This window comes from Opisthocomus hoazin, chromosome 3, assembly GCF_030867145.1.
Source record: "Opisthocomus hoazin isolate bOpiHoa1 chromosome 3, bOpiHoa1.hap1, whole genome shotgun sequence".
Lineage (NCBI taxonomy): Eukaryota > Metazoa > Chordata > Aves > Opisthocomiformes > Opisthocomidae > Opisthocomus > Opisthocomus hoazin.
The window spans coordinates 78,410,530-78,430,773 of NC_134416.1; positions in this window are offsets into that span (position 1 = coordinate 78,410,530).

Below are 20,244 nucleotides of genomic sequence, written 5' to 3' on the forward strand. Positions count from 1 at the left end.
AAATTTTGCCCATATTTTGTTTTCTGTTTGAATTATAAATTATTACCATTTCAATTTTAATTTAAGACAGAAAAATATCATAATGTTAACACCATTTATCTAATAGCCTCAAACTGTTTTGTAAGTATTAATGAATGCTACTTCACCACATTTTTCTGGTATAGATAATCCATGTCATTTCAAAACATTTACCAGACTGGAAAATAGATATACAGTAAGACTAAGCAATTTGCCCAAGATTAAACAATAAGCTGCAAAGCTACTTTTGTGCAAGTATGAGGAGCACAGCTAGATATACTTCCTCTGCGTGTGTGAAGGTAGTAATTTATGCGTCATATGAGTATGGGATTGACAGACAATGTGCTTTTTGGTCTATAGTCTTTAACGAGTATCTGTAAACCATGGGTGGTTGGTAGACAGCAGCCTGGTATCCATGAATTCAGGATATGTTTAAACCACAGGTAGTGGAATGACTGAAGCTCATATTTGCATATGTAAATTTGAATTATCTGACTGGGACACTGAACAGCAGTATAGCCATGGCAACAAGGAGCTCAGCATGGCTGGCTATGTAGAAGTTGAGCAGGTTTATAGATGGTGCTGACTGCTGTCCTGTGGTATGGACAGAGCTGGAAATGTGAGGATTTGACAAAAACTATTGCATGTATATCTACATTGGGAGCAGTCATTCCTTGGACTGCAAAGAGCGACCTTTGGGGACTATGCTCCAGCTCTTTACCTCCCACTCTGGGAAGACCCAGAAGCCGTGCCCTTCTGAAACTCCCACCTGGCTACAAAATGTTATGGTTTGTTAATACAATTTACCCCACTTCCTTTTATATACAGACATCACCATGGGCACTATTACAAAGATACCCCAGTGAACAAGTGCTATATATACTGGCATGAAGTGAAAAAGCAACACCATGGTGCATAAGCTAGACCCAAGTCACTTTTTGGATCCTTTTCTTGTCTTTACTTCTACATGTAAATTTTTCTCTTTGAGATCTTGGTCTTAATACTAAAAAGGTGTTCTTCTTTTGGTATCAAGAGTATTTGAATCACGTCTGAAGCTAAGTGGGAAAAACTATTGTTGCAGTTTCAAAAAGAAATGAACCAAGATACAAATAGAATCATGGGGATAGATGGACATCTGTGATTTTTTTTAGCTCGTATTATGACGTCTGATGTCTGGCAAAGTGTAATTGTGGAAGACATGCTAATTATTTTGATAGGAGGAATTACCTTGTTTCTGTTTATATTACATGCCTTTCCAGAGATCCATTGCCATTCTCTTACAGGCTGAAATCAAGATCCAAGTTTGAGACTTTCTTCCTCTGTGAAAGCCAAATATCTATTTTTTTGCCATTCATTTTTACCATTGTTCTCAAGAGAGAAACATGCAAAAGTAACATAATGTGTTTATAAAGAAAGATTTAAAAGAGGATACAGATCATTAGGAAATATTGCCTTGTGTACATAATTAAGATACTGTCCTACAGAAACAGATGGTGATGAAAGCAAAAAAGGATTTTTCCTGGGACCGTAGGACAAAGTAGTCATGTACTGAAATGAAGATTTCTGTCAATCACCTGCATTTATTGTCTGGCAGAACCAGCCCAGTTGCAGCACCGTTTTGCCTAGGATGTACACAAAGTCAGGTGGAAGTGCATGCTAACCTTTCAGACTCCTCACTTTACATCACTTCCCTGCCTCTAAAATTTGTGCCTGCTGTTAAAGGGGAAAAATATTTTTTTGCACAAGAATCTTTCCTCTTAGCAGCATCTGGACACTAATTCCATCTTTTACTTCTTATTTTCGTGTAATAAGTAAGCAAATATGTCTCTCAGTGCTTGATCAACAGCAGCTGGTGCAGCTATCAATAGATCAAAAACATATATAAGAATAATTCATCTGAAGGGTTTTAATCATTACCTCTCTCATAATTCTTGTGGTTTTACAGAACTGTTAGCATATTTATCTGTGAGAGACTGCAAGTCAGGTCAATAAGGAGGTTGAACAACAGAGCAAAACCCAGAAGTTTTATTGAAAGAAAAATTGAATTATTTCTGCCTTCTGGTGCTGTAAACAGGATGCCTTGGACTGAAAGGATGGATGACTAGACACAGACATTGCAATGGACAGAACTCATGGTGTAAACCAGGGAGACTTTGCTCCAGAAAGGCAAGAACTCATGGCATATTGCCATAAAGCCCTTGAGCATTATTCATGGGTAGTGCAGGGAGAGTAGAGCTGTGAAAGTAAGTTAATTTTTTATCTATGAATCATCAGAATATTCTAATTCTAGTCTAAAGGACTGCATAAAAGTTACACATTTCTTAAATATACAGTGTATATTATATTAGTTACTCAGTGAAATAAAAACAGACCAAGCTGCTTCAGGCTTTAATATAAATTCTGTTTAAATCTTAAGCCTCAGATGTAGTCAATCTAACTTTATGTATTAAGTGAAGAACTTCACAAAGGACCCTCATCACCCTAGGCTATCCCTCTAATCAGTGAGCTTCCACATGATGAGTGTGATGGCCTGAATTACCTGGAGGAAGTACTTTCTTCTCTCCACTGACTCTAGAGAGACCCTGTGGAAGACAAGCATCTCAATTAAATGCCTACAGTTAGATGAGAGCAACTTAAACCTGAATGCACTGAAAATTTGCATATATCTTGGATGCTCAGTGTATAACTGACTTCCACATCCTCTTCTGACATATTTTTAAGATGGGGACAGGGTAGACTTCTTATACCTTTATATACGGCAAAACTAGATGCTTCCTCAGATTTCACAAAGATAATATGTTTTTGCCCTGGAGCCAGTTAGTATCAGGTAATGAAATTGTAAATGGTGGAGGCAGATGCCTTTTCCACTGTCACGGTGTGATTTAGTACTGATTAAAACTGTGTTACACATGCCTTTTGATGAAGACCTTCCCATGGCAACATTTGTCCATTTCGTGCTTCTCAAGCTTTGCAATTCCAAATTTTTTGTTCCAATACTTGCATTTTCTTAAGCAGAGGATTTATAATCTACTTCTGCTACCAGTCTCTTCCATTCTACCAGGTAGTTTCTGCCCTTGTCTTCAAGACATCAAAGAACAGCTCTATTTGTGTCTTATTTTAGGACGGCTTATTCCATTTTGGATAACTAGTGGTACCAGCCAGAAGTACAGCAACTAATTTGTTTTCATTATTTAATTCTGGCACTTTGAGCTCCAGTTTAACCCCAAAATTAGAAATAATATATATATATATATTCAGCTGGCCCTAGTTAATTTCCAAAATTTTACAAACTTTCAGATTTCTTTCTATTTTAGCAGAAATAACTTAGTCTTTCCTGTATTCTAGTGCCAAAACTTTTTCCTTATTCTACTTGTTAAATAATGGGGGGTGGGGGTGGGGTGGTGCGTGCACAGCTGTGTTCTCCTACAGCCAAGAAGCTCCAGCATTCGTTTCCATATGATCTCTCCCACTTCTTGTGTCTTTCTTTTGACCATTTGTACTAAACTTCACTCTGCTTCTGTTGGAAGTAATCCTGAACATGCATGCACGTGCATTCAAAAACCTGCCAAAACCATACTCGATTAAAAAGTAATTTTTAAAAACTTCTAAGGCAGAGTGCAGAGTGCTTGGAGTTCACATAATAAGCCTTGATCTGATAAACATGGTACATGTTTTTTCCGTTAAATTCACTGTTTATAAATAAGAAATAATTCTTGTCAACTAATTGAAGTTTAGAAAAAAGTATATCACTTTCTACCGAACCGATCTTGTCAAAGTTTTTATTTTTCTTCATAGGAACCCAATTTCTAGGGTTTCTAACAAAATCAGAAAAATTTGGTCATTGTATTATGTAGCAGGAGTGGCAATGAAAGGCATCAGAGAAGGAGGAGAAATTAAACACACTTAAATAGCTACTTTCCTCAAAGAATGTCCTGTTTGCTGCAGAAGAACTCACAGGTCAGCAGCTTCTCAAAGCAAATCAGATCTTTAAACCCAAACATAAGAAACTCATAGGCATGTGTGAATGGGATAAACTCGTTCAGATTTGCAAAAAAGTCCTGATCCACAGTTCTCCTACCATTTGTGTTAAAACACCTGAGCAAATTTTTCAGCTGTAACACAGGGCTACATAAAATATTTGGTTACAGTAAATTCATGTTTGTATAATCATTAGAGATCAAGTCCTAAGCCATCTTCCAGCAATCACCAGAGGCAGAAATCATCAAAAGACACTTCTTTTGCCATGAGTATCTTCTGCAGTCTTCCCAGAATGCAGAATAACCATGGAGGTTAGTCCTGGAAATAATTAAGCAATATGGAAAGTAAAATACAATTATAGCAAATCTCATAGGAGAGGGAGAACTTCTCTTGCTTACTGCAGTTGATAAGTGCCTAGACAGCAAGATGATAAATACAAAAATATGAACATAAACAGGGTGTGAATATACAAGCAGTATCATTAAAATGCAATGGATTTGTAAATAATATAACATAAACTCCATTAATTTTTAATCATGTAATAAAATTCTGATTAAACAAATTTGAATAAAGCTTACTGTTTTGGCTCTGTGATTCATCAACTTAGTCAGTTTTGTATGTTTGATGAAAATAATACTGGTAAAAATATTCACAGCCAAAACAAAATCATGTGTCTTTGGATCTGTAGTTTTGTTTACATCTAATATAGTGGAAAGCTCATATAAAGTAGGAAGACAACGGATTCTAGAGAAAAACTCCACCCCTTTCAAAGGATGCTTAGATAAGGTAAACTAAATGTCATGTTTTGGAGGAATATAGTGATCAGTGCAGAAACATTGAATGAGGAGGAATCCTTGCCTGTCCTCTTACGTATCTCCTCAACGTGACTGAGCAACTAACTAAACTATCAGATAAGCCAAAAGCTGACAGGATACCCGTATCAGCTTTTAATGGTGAAACCAATTGCCATGCAAACATCATATTTGTTTTGTGATTTGGTTGACCACTAGCAGTATTGGTGGTATTTGGATGAGTTTTTAATGACACAGAGTATGAGAAGAACTGAATTGGTCTGTCCTTTGGCTATAAACTGGTAGTACAAAGGAGAAAAATTGAAAAAGAAATTAATTTTCCTGAGCTTTCCTGCAGCAATTAGTGGGTGTAGATCACAGAAAATTCTACGAAGTATAAGACCTCAGTTTGATTGTTTGCTAGTGATATCTTTCGTCTCAAAAAGAAGAGGAAATAATTACACTGCAAAAATAAAGAGGGAGAAAGAGAGAGAAAAAAAAGCCTGCACTTTATACCGATCTTACTAAATTACTTTGGTCAGTTATTTTTCCTGACTGCGATGTTTCTTCTGGGTTTTGTTTTGTTTTTAACAAAAGAACACATTTAACAGTTACACTAAATAATTTTATGAATCTTTGTGAAATAGAAATATTTTGTCTCAAGATGACAGGATCTTTATTTGTTTAATTTTTAACTGTTACTAACAACACAGAGAAATACTGTTTAGTGTTAACATGAAATATTGTTGTTACTTGTGCTTGATAGTTTCTGTGCTTCTCTGTATGAAACAAACATATACACAACCGTGTAAGTATGAATATTGTATTTAAATATTAAATATTTAAACAACTTTTTATTTAATCTTTAATGTATATTTATCAGATTTGAAGTTAATGTCCTGGATTCAGCCAGGACAGGGTTAATTCTCACTTGACCATGGACACAATTGCACAGGTTATCCATGAATGTGAAACATGCGCTGCAATCAAGGAAGCCAAGAGGGTAAACCCTTAGTGATGTGGAGAACGATGGCTAAAACATAAATACGAGGAGGCTTGGCAGATTGACTGTATCACGCTCCCACAAATCTGCCAAGGCAAGCGCTATGTGCTCACAATGGTGGAGGCCACCACCGGATGGCTGGAAACCTACCCTGTGCCCCATGCCACTGCCCGGAATACCATTATGGCCCTTAAAAAGCAAGTCCTACGGTGACATGGCACCCTCAAAAGAAATGAGTCGGACAGTGGGACTCATTTTTAGAACAGCTTCATAAACACCTGGGCCAAAGAACACGGTATTGAGTGGGTGTATCACATCCCCTACCATGCACCAGCCTCTGGAAAGATCGAACGTTACAATGGGCTGCTAAAAACCACTTTGAGGGCAATGGGGGGTGGGACTTTCAAAAACTGGGATACTCATTTAGCAAAGGCCACCTGCTTGGTTAACACCAGAGGATCCACCAACCGGTCTGGTCCTGCCCAATCAAAACCTCAGCGCCCCATAGAAGGGGATAAAGTCCCCATAGTGCACATGTAGAACGTGTTAGGGAAAACAGTTTGGGTTAGTCCTGCCTCGGGCAACGGTAAACCCGTCTGTGGGATTGCTTTTGCTCAAGGACCTGGTTGCACCTGGTGGGTGATGCGGAAGGATGGGGAAGTCCGATGTGTACCTCATGGGGATTTGATTTTGGGTGAGAATAGTCCATAAATAAATTGTATAAAGTTAATTGTTAAATAGCCCTGTCACTGTCTGTTATCACTGTTAGAATTGTTGTATGTTATATCAGTAGTATCACAGCAAGAATCACACAGACTAAAGAAGGATGGACTTTGATGAAACCTAGCAAAAGAGCGATGATGGGACTGGACCTCGTTTTCAACAACTGACACCCATCAGCTTCATCAAGATCGACATCTTCAACCCGCAGAATGTGGGCACGGGCCACACCAGACACATCAACCATGAGCTCCGGATGCAGCAAGTGACCTCTCATCACCACACATCACATCTCCTGCCTTGGAAGACTGTTATGACAGATGGAGCCGAAGTCATGGATTAAATGAACTCAACGGACATTTTAGAGTGATGATCCATAAACTAAGGGAATGATATCCAGAGGCAGGAGAAGTGGTGGTGATTAACTGGAAAATGGGGGACCTGGGCATGACATACATGGTATAGAATAAGGGGTGGATAATGTCCTGCGTTCGGCCAGGACAAAGTTGATTTTCAGCAGAAGCCAGGAGGGGACACAGCCGGGCAGACTGACCCAACCTGGCCAAACAGAGCAGGGTATTGGATTCCATGTGCCATCATGCTGGGTTCTGGTTGAGGGGAGCTGGGTGGCGGGAAGGCAGTCACAGCTCAGGAGCGGCAAAGCCTTAATCTTTTGGTCCTGTAGCTTCTCCCTTTTGCCATCCTGTTATGGCAAAACACAGAGGAAGATGATGAAAGTGGGAACAGAGACAAAAAATAAAATCCAGGGAAGCCACTGCTAGACTCTTTGTTTTCCAAATGCAAATTACTTCTTTCACGAGCTACCTTAAGTCAGGTAAAATAAAATGTAAGTAGTTAAGTCCTAACAGTGAATGATTCTTAAATCTGTGTCTTCTGTAATAGCACTATGGGATCATGGAGACCTCTGACACAGTTTTGCTGAGGCCTTTTTCCATACCTGTTTCTCTGGAAATTACACTTTCAAAGTTCTTAAATATTTACAATGTTTTGACAATGTAGATATTTGTCTTCTCTTATATATACACAATTATTAAGGAGTAGTATAACTGCTATGGACTGGACTATAACTAGTATAAATGAGCTGACTGGAAATGGTTAAGTTTTCCTGAATGTGTGTGGAAACAGAGACACATCCTAATTAGATTAGATTCTAATTAGATCCCTAATTGTTCTGTTTCTTGAAATGGCTAGAAAATGTCTCCGTCTGGAAGGACTAAGACCAGAAGTTTCAATAATTACAACTGTATTTGACAGAGGACGCCTATTTTTAATAAAAAAAATAACAACGTGGACTGAAAGAAGAGGAGGAAAAAAGAAGAAAACAGAGGAAACACAATTCCAAAATAGTCACTCAAATTTAATATTTTCCAGAATATCAGAATATTTTCTGAAAAAATGCATTTGAAAAAGACAACAGTAGTTTGAAGCAGACAGCGATAAAGACTCCTTGCTTTCTGTGTGAACTTCACTCAAAGCTTGTTCCCAATCACATAATTAGATACTTGCCATGAAAGTGTGCTGACTCTTATTTGCATTACCAAGACACCATCAGCCCTTGAGGTTTATTTAGCTTCATTTTGAAATTTATGTGTTCGCACTTAAATTAATTAGTTGGATTACTGCAAGATTTCTTAATTAGAAAAAAGACCTTGGAATCTTTTCTTTTTAAGCTGCTTCCTTACATATTGCTTGGATACCTCTTCGAAGAACCTTTTAGACTTAAAAAAAAAAAAAATCACAAACCCACAAAAAGATTGGGAGAAGAAGATCTCTGAAAGTGTTTATTCAAAGCAATAAGTGTACTCCTGAATCAGTTCAGGACACAGACAAAGAGAATAGCATGAAACACACTGGGGAGCACTGCTGCTAATTGTCTACTTATCTGGTATCACAATGAGACAGGACTGCTTGAAGAGAACTAAGAAAAATAACTAAGCCGTTAGCTGTGTAATAGAAGAAAAGAAAACCGATATGATACATGAGACCAAAAGTGAAATTTCTGAATGTTGGCTTGCCCAAATCATCAGAAAAAGAGAAAAAAAATTCTCCAGAAATCTAAAATTTTAATTTTATGGTATAATATGATTCACCTGCGAAGTTACCTTACAGGGCTTTTTATCCAGATCAATTTGTTCACTATTCTGCTTTGTTGACCCAAATGTCACTTTCATTTGGCCTCCTTTAGACCTTATAGTCACTGTACAGGGACCTTTAGGAAAATGGCATTTACAGTTGTGGTCAAAATATGTAGCTGAAATACTTGATGAGGTGAGAATTTTTTTACAGTGATCTCAACATGCTGTATCAATTACTAGAAAAATGTGCCAGTTTTGATACAGTTATTACAAGTTGTGTTGCATACAATGTAAAAGAAATGATTGACTTAAATATTTAAAACATAATTCCTTTTGAAAGCATTAGTGAAAACTTCAGTCTACCAAAATATGTTTTTTATCAAATCAATCTTTTTCTGACAAAATAAGAAACATATTTTATCATTTTAAATCCTTTCACCAACTGTTTTTTCAGATAGTCTTCATGTGTTTCAATGTATTATACAGACTTGTTTGCAGGTGATGCAGCCTGCTAAAATGACTGTTTTCTGTCTCAGCAAAGCAGTAAAAGGAATGTATCCACTAGGCATGTTCTTTTGCAAGAGTGGCTTGACCGCGTCACTAATATCTGAGAGATACCTAAGACATGCATCATCACTTGTGATTAAGTTACTAAAGCTAGAGACAGTTGACCTTGTCCACTTTCCTGTGGTTACTTTCAGAGACAGTAGTTTAATCGGAATGATAGGCTCGGCTTCTAAGAAAGTATGAGCTTAGGGAGATACAGCATGTATCATCTGTAAACTTCTGTCAGCAGAGAATAAAATACTTGAGGCAAGATTTTTTCTTTCTGCCAGTGACAGTGATATAATCTTTCAAATAAATGAAAACTTAAAACATATGAAGACATTTGCCTTTAGTCAACCATAACTGCAGCGCTAATCTGGATAAAACATTAGAAACATTACAGGTACTTTACTATGGTAAATAAACGCATCTCGTGTTCAATTTGTGCTTCCTGGTCAGTACATAGTGTCCATGGTCAGGATCAGGCCAGAAAGAAACACACAGAAAGGTCTTCGGACAGTGGCTATAATTTAGATATAGCATTTCCAACATTAGAAGTAATCTAAGTCAAATCAGATGAAAAAGGTTTTAAGTGAAAAGATGACATTATGAACCTTATTTGTGTACGTCAAAAATAGCAAACAGCAGACAAAAACATAGTGCTAATTCTACGGATACAGTCTTCCAGCAGCAAATTGTCAGATTCATCTGTAAATGTGTGTGGGAATTTTGTTTCATATGACAACATGACTGAGAGTTTCTTCTTTTTGTCTTTATTTCTTTCTTAGACATTTATTTGTTGCATCATGATGTGGGTAAGAATGTAGATGACACTTAAATGATTGTCCTGGGTTTGGCCAGGACAGGGTTAATTTTCACCGGACTACAGGCAGGGGCACAGCCGGGGGGTGGGGGCTGACCCCACCTGGCCAAACAAAGCCCGGTATTCCATACCATGTGACGTCATGCTGGGTTCCGGTGGGGGGGGGCTGCGCGGCGGGACCTCACTCGTGGCTTGGGGGGGCACGGCGCGGTGCTGTGCGGGAGAGCGGCTGTCTGGGTCGTACGGTTCATTGTTGTGTTTTCTCCTTATTTGTACCGTTGTTGTTCCTGTTTCCCTCTGTTTGCTCTTCTGTTAAACTTCCCTTATCCCGACCCACCGGTTTCTGCCTATTTCTTTTCATTCTCCTCCACACGCCGGCGGGGGGAGGGGCGGCCGCGTGGCGCTTTTGTTGCCGGCGGCAGGCGAAACCAAAACTTTAAATTGGCACCCAGACGTGGGGCTTGGATAACGGCAGGGCTGAGCAGTGGGTGTTAAAACTGCTTTCTTACGTTTTGTGAAATTTTGTTATACGCAATTTTCTGTGTTAAATAGTCGCCGGTAAAAATGTTTCTGTCTTTGATCAGATGGCTGTGGTTTTTGAATCCTTATTTGCAGTATGTATTCAATGCCGTCCTGTTCATCATCGCTGCGAAAAAGATCAGGATGATAATTTTGCTCTACTGTACGATATCGACTTACGACATGATAACATCAATGTGCATGAAATTAGGCTTGTATTTGCATGCGGCACTGCGGTCATTTCCATACCTCGGATCCTATGTCTTAGAATTTGTTAATAATCAAACCCAGTCTGTGGGGAAAACCGAAGGGGATACCTTCCCCCACTCTTTCGCCCCCCCTTTCTCATTCAGGCTGGTCCTAATGGCTTCTGATAATTTCGAGTACCCGTGGGATGCTCAGGGCAGCATTCTCCTTTTGTTATGCCTCCTGAATGGGTTTTGGTTTTTGTTTAGGGTTAAGCAAGTCGTTAAGAACATCGTGCAGAGACCTGCCCCGGGGCGGGATAGCTGTGAGTGGCTGGGTGTGTGGGACAGCATGGGCAGGTGTCTAGAGCAGTGGGCACCTGCGGGGTGTTTTAAACTCACCCCTGAACAAATACAGAATCCGGACAATCTGGTAAAATATCTGAAAAAAGTGTGCTGCCACCCTGGGAACTCCAGAGAGACACAAATCACAGCAAAGTGCTGGGGTCTGGCCCATGCCTACCGAGCCATGTTCAACCTGATTCAGTGCCCTAAAGGGGAAAGGGGGGGAAACGAAGAAGCAGGCACTGCGGCTGACGCTGCCCCCCCAGCCGGCCCTGCAGCCCCTCCAGCCCAGCAGGCAGTCACAGCCCCCCAGATCGGCACCGCCACTGCCACAGCTGCAGGGTCTGCCTCGGTTTCCCTGGCAGGCACAGCAGCTGCTCCAGCCCCAGTTCCAGCTGCAGGCATCGTGGCTGAGCCCAATGACCAACCTGTGCCAGTAGCAGTTGCCCCTGTAAAACTAAAGAAAGACGCAAAGAGAGCAGATCGCTCCGGGAGGGATGACGATGAGCCAGGGTCATCACGGGAGATAGAGACAGAGATCATCACCCGGTCCCTGTCCCTGAGCGAGCTGCGAGACATGCAGAAAGATTTCAGCCGCCACCCAGGCGAGCACATTGTCACCTGGTTGCTGCGGTGCTGGGATAACGGGGCCAGCAGCTTGGAGTTAGAGGGCAAGGAAGCCAAGCAGCTGGGATCCCTGGCCAGGGATGGGGGCATTGACAAGGCCATTGGGAAAAAGGAACAAGTCCTCAGCCTCTGGAGGAGACTTCTCTCAGGCGTGAGGGAGAGGTACCCCTTCAGTGACGATTTTGTATGCTATCCTGACAAGTGGACCAATATGGAAAAGGGTATTCAGTACTCGAGGGAATTAGCTGTGCGGGAGCTGGTTTATAATGAACCAGATGATGACCAGTTACCCACAGACCCAGATGAAGTCCAGTGCACAGCATCTATGTGGAGGAAGTTTGTGCAGAGCGCACCATCCTCATATGCAAACTCACTGGCAGTTGTAAACTGGAAGGGTAAGGAGGCACAACAGTGGATGAGGCGGCTGTCAGACTCCGGCAATATGAGGAAAGTCTCTCTTCCTCCCTTGTCTCAGCTGTAAATAAATTGTCCCAGAAGGTCCAGCGACTCGAACAGAGTATGTCCTACTCCCCACCTGTACAGGCCAGTGTCTCGGCTATTAGGGGCAAGTGTTTCTCTGCTCAGGAGAGGGAATACAGAGGCTATACACCCTGGGGCACCCTGTGGTTTTACCTGCGTGACCACGGAGAGGACATGAGGAAGTGGGATGGAAAACCCACCTCAAGTCTAGAGGCACGAGTGCATGAGTTGCGAGGTAAAACAATCACCAAAGGGGATTCTGTTAGGAAAAATGCCGCTCCAGTTTCCAGCAGCCAGCTCTCCAGACCAGGTAGACAGTTTGATCTTGATTACGATCCTCTGGAGGGGACCTCCAAGTCATTCTTACAGCAGGTGAGCAGCAAATTCTCTGACGAGGATTAGAGTGGCCCTGCCTCCAGCCGGGTGGAGGAAAGGGACAACCGTGTTTATTGGACAGTGTGGATTCGGTGGCCTGGCACGTCAGATCCACAAGAGTATAAAGTTCTAGTGGACACTGGTGCACAGTGTACTTTAATGCCATCAGAGTTCAAGGGGTCAGAGTCCATTTGCATTTTGGGAGTGACAGGGAGGTCCCAAGAGCTGAGTGTACTGGAGGCTGAAGTGAGCCTCACTGGGCAGGAGTGGCAGAAGAACCCCATTGTAACTGGCCCCGAGGCTCCGTGCATCCTTGGGATAGACTATCTTAGGAGAGGGTATTTCAAGGACCCAAAGGCGTATCAGTGGGCTTTTGGCATAGCTGCTGTGGAGACGGAAGAAATTAAACAGCTGTCCATTTTGCCTCGTCTTTCGGAGGATCCTTCCGTTGTGGGGTTGCTGAGGGTTGAAGCACAACAGGTGCCAATCGCGACCACAGTGGTACACCGGCGACAGTATCGTACCAACCGAGACTCCCTTCTCCCCATTCATCAGATGATCCGTCAACTGTAGTTGCAAGGAGTGATCAGCAAAACTCGCTCACCCTTTAATAGTCCCATATGGCCAGTGAGAAAATCTACTGGAGAGTGGAGACTGACAATAGACTACCGTGGCCTGAATGAAGTCACACCACCGCTGAGTGCTGCTGTGCCAGGCATGCTAGAACTTCAATATCAGCTGGAGTCAAAGGCAGCCAAGTGGTACGCTACAATTGACATCGCTAATGCATTCTTCTCCATCCCTTTGGCAGCAGAGTGCAGGCCACAGTTTGCTTTCACCTGGAGGGGCGTCCAGTACACCTGGAATCGACTGCCCCAGGGGTGGAAACACAGTCTCACCATTTGCCATGGACTAATCCAGACTGCACTGGAAAAGTGTGAAGCTCCAGAACATCTGCAGTACATCGACGACATCATTATATGGGGTGACACAGTGGAGGAGGTTTTTGAGAAAGGGGAGAAAATAGTTCAGATCCTTCTGAAAGCCGGTTTCACCATTAAGCGAAGTAAAGTCAAGGGACCTGCTCAAGAGATACATTTTTGGAATAAAATTTCACGATGGGTGCCGTCAAATCCCAATGGATGTCATCAACAAAATAGCAGCTATGTCTCCACCAACCAGGAAAAAAGAAGCACAGGCCTTCTCAGGTGTTGTGGGTTTTTGGAGGATGCACATCCCAAATTACAGTCAAATCGTGAGTCCTCTGTACCACGTGACCCAGAAGAAGAATGATTTTGAATGGGGCCCTGAGCAACGACAGGCATTTGAACAGATTAAACGGGAGATAATTCATGCCGTAGCCCTTGGTCCAGTCCGGTCAGGGCAAGATGTTAAAAATGTGCTGTACACCACAGCCGGGGAGAATGGCCCAACCTGGAGTCTCTGGCAGAAAGCACCAGGGGAGACTCGAGGTCGACCCTTGGGGTTTTGGAGCCGGGGATACAAAGGATCCGAGGCCCGCTATACTCCCACTGAAAAAGAGATTCTGGCAGCATATGAAGGCGTTCAAGCTGCTTCAGAAGTGGTCGGCACTGAAGCTTAGCTCCTCCTAGCACCACGATTGCCGGTCCTGGGCTGGGTGTTCAAAGAGAGGGTCCCCTCTACGCATCATGCCACCGATGCTACATGGAGTAAGTGGGTCGCTCTGATCACCCAGCACGCCCGAATGGGAAACCCCAGTCGCCCAGGAATTCTGGAGGTAATCATGGACTGGCCAGAAGGCAAAGATTTTGGAGCATCGCCAGAGGAGGAGGTAACACATGCTGAAGAGGCCCCACTGTATAACCAGCTGCCAGAAGATAAGAAACAGTATGCCCTGTTCACGGATGGGTCCTGTCGCATGGTGGGGAAGCAGCGGAGGTGGAAGGCTGCTGTATGGAGCCCTACACGACAAGTCGCAGAAACTGCCGAGGGAGAAGGTGAGTCCAGCCAGTTTGCAGGGGTGAAAGCCATCCAGCTGGCTTTAGATATTGCCAGTCGAGAGAAGAGGCCAGTGCTCTATCTTTACACTGACTCTTGGATGGTGGACAATGCCTTGTAGGGGTGGCTGCAGCAATGGAAGAAGAACAACTGGCAGCACAGAGGCAAACCTATCTGGGCTGCCCCATTGTGGCAAGATATTGCTGCCCGGCTGGAGCAGTTGGTTGTAAAAGTCCGTCATGTGGACGCCCACGTCCCTAAGAGTCGGACCACTGAAGAACATCAAAACAACCGCCAGGTAGATCAGGCTGCCAAGATTGAAGTGGCTCAGGTGGATCTGGACTGGCAACATAAGGGTGAACTCTTTATAGCTCGGTGGGCCCATGACACCTCGGGCCACCAAGGAAGAGACGCGACATACTGATGGGCTCGTGACCGAGGGGTGGACTTAACCATGGATACCATCGCGCAGGTTATCCATGAATGTGAAACATGCGCTGCAATCAAGCAAGCCAAGTGGGTAAAGCCTCAGTGGTATGGAGGACGATGGCTAAAATATAAATATGGGGAGGCTTGGCAGATTGACTACATCACACTGCCACAAACCCGCCAAGGCAAGCGCTATGTGCTCACAATGGTGGAGGCCACCACCGGATGGCTGGAAACCTACCCTGTGCCCCATGCCACTGCCCGGAATACCATACTGGGCCTGGAAAAACAAGTCCTGTGGCGACATGGCACTCTAGAAAGGATTGAGTTGGACAACGGAACTCATTTTCGCAACAGCCTCATACACACCTGGGCCAAAGAACACGGTATTGAGTGGGTGTATCACATCCCCTACCATGCACCAGCCTCTGGAAAGATCGAACATTACAATGAGCTGCTAAAAACCACTTTGAGAGCAATGGGGGGTGGGACTTTCAAAACTGGGATACTCATTTAGCAAAGGCCACCTGGTTGTTTAACACCAGAGGGTCCACCAACCGGGCTGGTCCTGCCCAGTCAAAACCTCAGCGCCCCGTAGAAGGAGATAAAGTCCCTGTAGTGCACATGCAGAACATGTTAGGGAAGACAGTTTGGGTTAGTCCTTCCTCGGGCAAAGGCAAGCCTGTCCGCGGGATTTTTTTTGCTCAAGGACCTGGGTGTACCTGGTGGGTAATGCGGAAGGATGGGGAAGTCCGATGTGTACCTCATGGGGATTTGATTTTGGGCGAGAATTGTCCATAAATAAATTGTATAAAGTTATTTGTTAAATAACCCTGTCACTGTCTGTTATCACTGTTATAATTGTTATATTTTGTACCAGTAGTAGCATAGTAAGAATCGTCCAGATTAAAGAAGGATGGACTTTTTTGATGAAAACCTAGCAGAGCACAGCGATGATGGAACTGGACTTGGTTTTCAACAATTGGCATCCAGCAACTTCATCAAGATCAACATCTCCTGCAGACTGTGGACACGGGCCGCACCAGATACATCAGCCGTGAGCTCCGGATGCAGCAAGTGACCGCCCATCACCACACATCACCTCTCCTGCCACGGGAGACCATTACGACAGATGGAGCCCGAAGTCATGGATTAAATGAACTCAACGGACACTTTAGAGTTATGATCCATAGACTAAGGGAATGATGTCTGGAAACAGGAGAAGTGGTGGTGATCAACTGGACAATGGTGGACCTGGGCATGACGTAGATGGTATGGAATAAGGGGTGGATAATGTCCTGGGTTTGGCCAGGACAGGGTTAATTTTCACCGGACTCCAGGAAGGGACACAGCCGGGGGGGGGCTGACCCCACCTGGCCAAACAGAGCCCAGTATTCCATACCATGTGACATCATGCTGGGTTCCGGTGGGGGGAGCCGGCGCGGCGGGAACTCACTTGTGGCCTGGGGGGGAGCGGTGCCGGTGCTGTGCGGGAGAGCGGCTGTCTGGGTCGTACGGTTCATTGTTGTGTTTTCTCCTTATTTGTACCGTTGTTGTTCCTGTTTCCCTTTGTTTGCTGTTCTGTTAATCTGCCCTTATCCCGGCCCACCGGTTTCTGCCTGTTTCTTTTCATTCTCCTCCGCACGCCGGCGGGGGGAGGGGCAGCCGCGTGGCGCTTTTGTTGCCGGCGGCAGCTGAAACCAAAACAATGATATATTTGTGTTGACTTTCAGTCAAATATATATATTAGAGAACTTAAACATAGCCTGGAAGGCACAAGGAGCATTGCTTTAAGTCACTGCCAGACTTGAGTAACAGGGAAAAAATTTGTTGCGTATATTCAGTGATGATAATTGATAGAGTACCAGCATTCAAACTAGGAAGGCTTATGAGTTTTTTTTTCAATAGCAGAAAGTTTTCCTGTTGAAGCTTGTTAGTTTCTGTCTTTTTAAACATTCAGCCATCTCCTTGATGATGTTGATAGTTAGGTAAAGATCTACTGCTTTTCCTCAAGATATTTGATGTTTCATTGTAAATTTTAAGTAATTCCTGGAATTTGTCACAGAGGTTTTCTCATTAGCATACATTTACTGGAATATGTTGAGAGGATATGCTGCCAGTCCTAAGACATTACTGAAGAATCATTCAAGCCTAAGAGGGGGTTTGTGTAAGGAATATTTCAAAACTTTTGTCTATACGAAATTAAATTTCCTGTTGAGGAACAGTAATAGTGTTTTCAGAAGAAGTTAAGAAAAATACAGTTTATGACACAAGTGGACGTCGATACCAAGCAGAGCCATAGCACAGAAGCCCATGGAAACAAGCTCTTATTTGACTTTGACAACACAATAGATATAAAACTGGGGAACTTGCTGTCAGGTATCTAAAAAATACTGGAATTGTTTCTGGAGAATGTAATGAGAAAACTGTTTCAGTGCAGTTCTGAGTTAAAAGGCCTTAAACACTGGTAGGTCCATTTTATACTTTTTGTTTCCAGCTTTGACTTTTTTGTGGAAACTATGCAAATTAACTAATATGGATAACACGGTGTCAGCTTTTGAAGAAGAATATAAGTAGCATCCAGTGATTTGCAAATTTGGCATTAGTAAGACCTCACTGTTTAATCTTTTTCAGCATGGCATATGAAAGGTCAGCCATGCTGTCAGATTCAGGCACATATGGTTCAATGGCCAAATGCTGATGTCTGTAGGAAAAAGAAGTACAGGCAGCAAAGATGATTTTTTATCATGTATAACATACCTGGTATTCTAAAATAGCACATCGCTTGTCGTGCTGGGCAAGGTAAATGCTGTCACGTTTTCTTTGTCCGTTTTAACAGTCTCCAGTTCCAGAAAATAATCTGATTGGATTTGATTGATCCTGAGGATTTCTTTGCCATTCTGGGAGAGCACAGGGATCCAGTTTCTTTGTTAGTTTTATACAGATGTACAGAAAATACATTGATTTCTGATACAATCAGAAAATACTTTGATTTCACTCAAAGTCTTCACCAAAGCAAGCCTATCCCATTTGACGTCAACAGCCCTTGTAGTGAAAATGGGCTATGGGGCATCCAGTGTTCCTCTAGTTCAGAAAAGTTAGGTAAGAATCCAGAATGTGTTTCTACCAATAAAATCTGCATGAGTAACCATGCAAAAAGACAGTTAACTGGCACTAGAATGAAGATGTGCACTGAAGTATTGAAGGAAACATTCAGTCATTATCAAACACGCTGTCTTTCAGGTCTTCATGTAGAGAGACTACACTATCCCTTCTCTATAGACACAGTTATGCTTTGAGACACTAGTTAAAATAGCAGAATCTATTTCTGAATATATACCATCCTTCATATTAACTGATTTAATATCTCACATTTTGGCAATGTTAACTTGTAGATAAGAAGTAAGAAGAGCTACCAATGAAGTGAGGTATCTGTGACAACAGATACCGATTTTCCAAACAGCTCTGTTGATTGAGAAGTCATATCTCATTAGCTCTTTCCTGTGTCCTCTTTGCTGGAATAGCAGATCTGAAGTACATGTTCTTCAGCCCATTCCAGAAATTTCTTCTGGATTAATTTACAAGGCAATTAAAGTTGTTGTAAATCAACCCTGCTGAAACAGATTGTGGAAGGTGCACAGCATCCTCTGTGGCAACTGCCACTTGTTACGCAGAGAAAATATGTTGGGAGTAGAGCATCTTCTGAGAGCACCAGCTATACAGATCTCTGTGTCCTTCATCTCTATGTATGTGTGGCTGATGTATCTCAGTCCTGATCAAATATTTCACTGTCAGCAAACGAAACTGTTGAGTTTAGTGAGTATAGTGTATAAGATTGTTCTGAAGAAAAAAAAAAAAAAACGTGGTAAAATATCATATGGCTTATAAAAAGAAAAGTGAGTTTCTGCACAATAGAAAGTTACTGACCAAAGTGCATGCAGTTGCCTAAACATTAGTGACCAGTCCTGTTTGAAGGGATGTGGGGTATTTGACCTAGTTGCTGCTCCATAGTGTACAGTTCTTCTGTGAGTTCTGTATCTTATCTGTCAGCCCCAGACAAATACCTCAGGTACTTTACGGGATCTCAGATGACACCAGATGTTAAGCAATTGAATCCCACCTCATTGTAGATTTTTCTGTTGAATTCATTTATCAATCTAAACTTTATTTAACCTTGAATGAAACAAGCTTTTCAACTCAAGTTTTTTTTCGTAATCAATATGTTGCATGGGAAATATTGCATCTATTAATAGAACAGGTAATGCAGCAATGCTTATGAAATCCATGCACAGACTTGTTAATACATTTAACATGTTTACAAAAAGCTGATGAAAGGAAGGGGAGATAATAAATAACTGATGAAAATGCTCAACTGCAACAATCAGTGTGATTATTTGAACTTCATTAGATTATTGGTTTTCTTCATATGTTTAGTACCCAAATAATTTAAGTGCAAATTTTGTTTCTGATTAATAAGGGAAAAATTTTAAATAGCTTTAATTATAGTCTTTGCTTGTCTCTTAGGAAAGGAAGGAAGGAAGAAAGGTCATCTGAAAGAACATTTTTTTTTCTTTTGGGGAAACATTACGTGTTCAAACATTCAAACTTTGAGAGAAAAGAGGGAACTGAAAACTGTTGGGACAAAGAAAAAAATCATACTCTGTGTGAACTGTGTAAAAAATGAATATATGCACTCAATGTCTTTGTCATTAACAGTGCAGCTCTACAGGTGGATGAATCTCTTGGCTGGACTTTGCCTAAGAAATTCTGGTGTGGTAAAATAGCTTTAGAAAATAGCATGTGTATTTGACCTATAATGAATGTTCTTCTTTTTTTATTAGCTAAACAATCTTTAGGCCTTCAAGGTTTGCTTTGCAGCTGTAGGTACCTGTATATTTTTATTTGTGTTCATGGTCCCATTAAAGTCAAGGCATTATTTAGCTTCAGAAAAGCCACTGAAATGCGTGATGTTACACCTTAATTTGTGATGACTGCAGTCTAATATAAACTCACAGAAAACAACAGGGATTATAGCTTTCATTTTCTAATCAAAGACATTTGACACATCTGGTGCTGATTACTATATCAGCGAATATAATTATATTTTCTTAAAGTTAAGTGAAAAACAGTACCAGAATTATAATGCCATAGTCATAAAAATGTAGTTTTCCATTTTCTTAATGAAAGTCACCTTGCACTGGCTAAGAATAGGAGTAAACTACCAATTGATACTTTGTGTTGTTTCTGCTGAAAAGAGACTCATTATGCAAAATCATCTGCTGGGAACTGCATAATACAGTGGCTGCACTTAAAATGTTACTCCTGAACT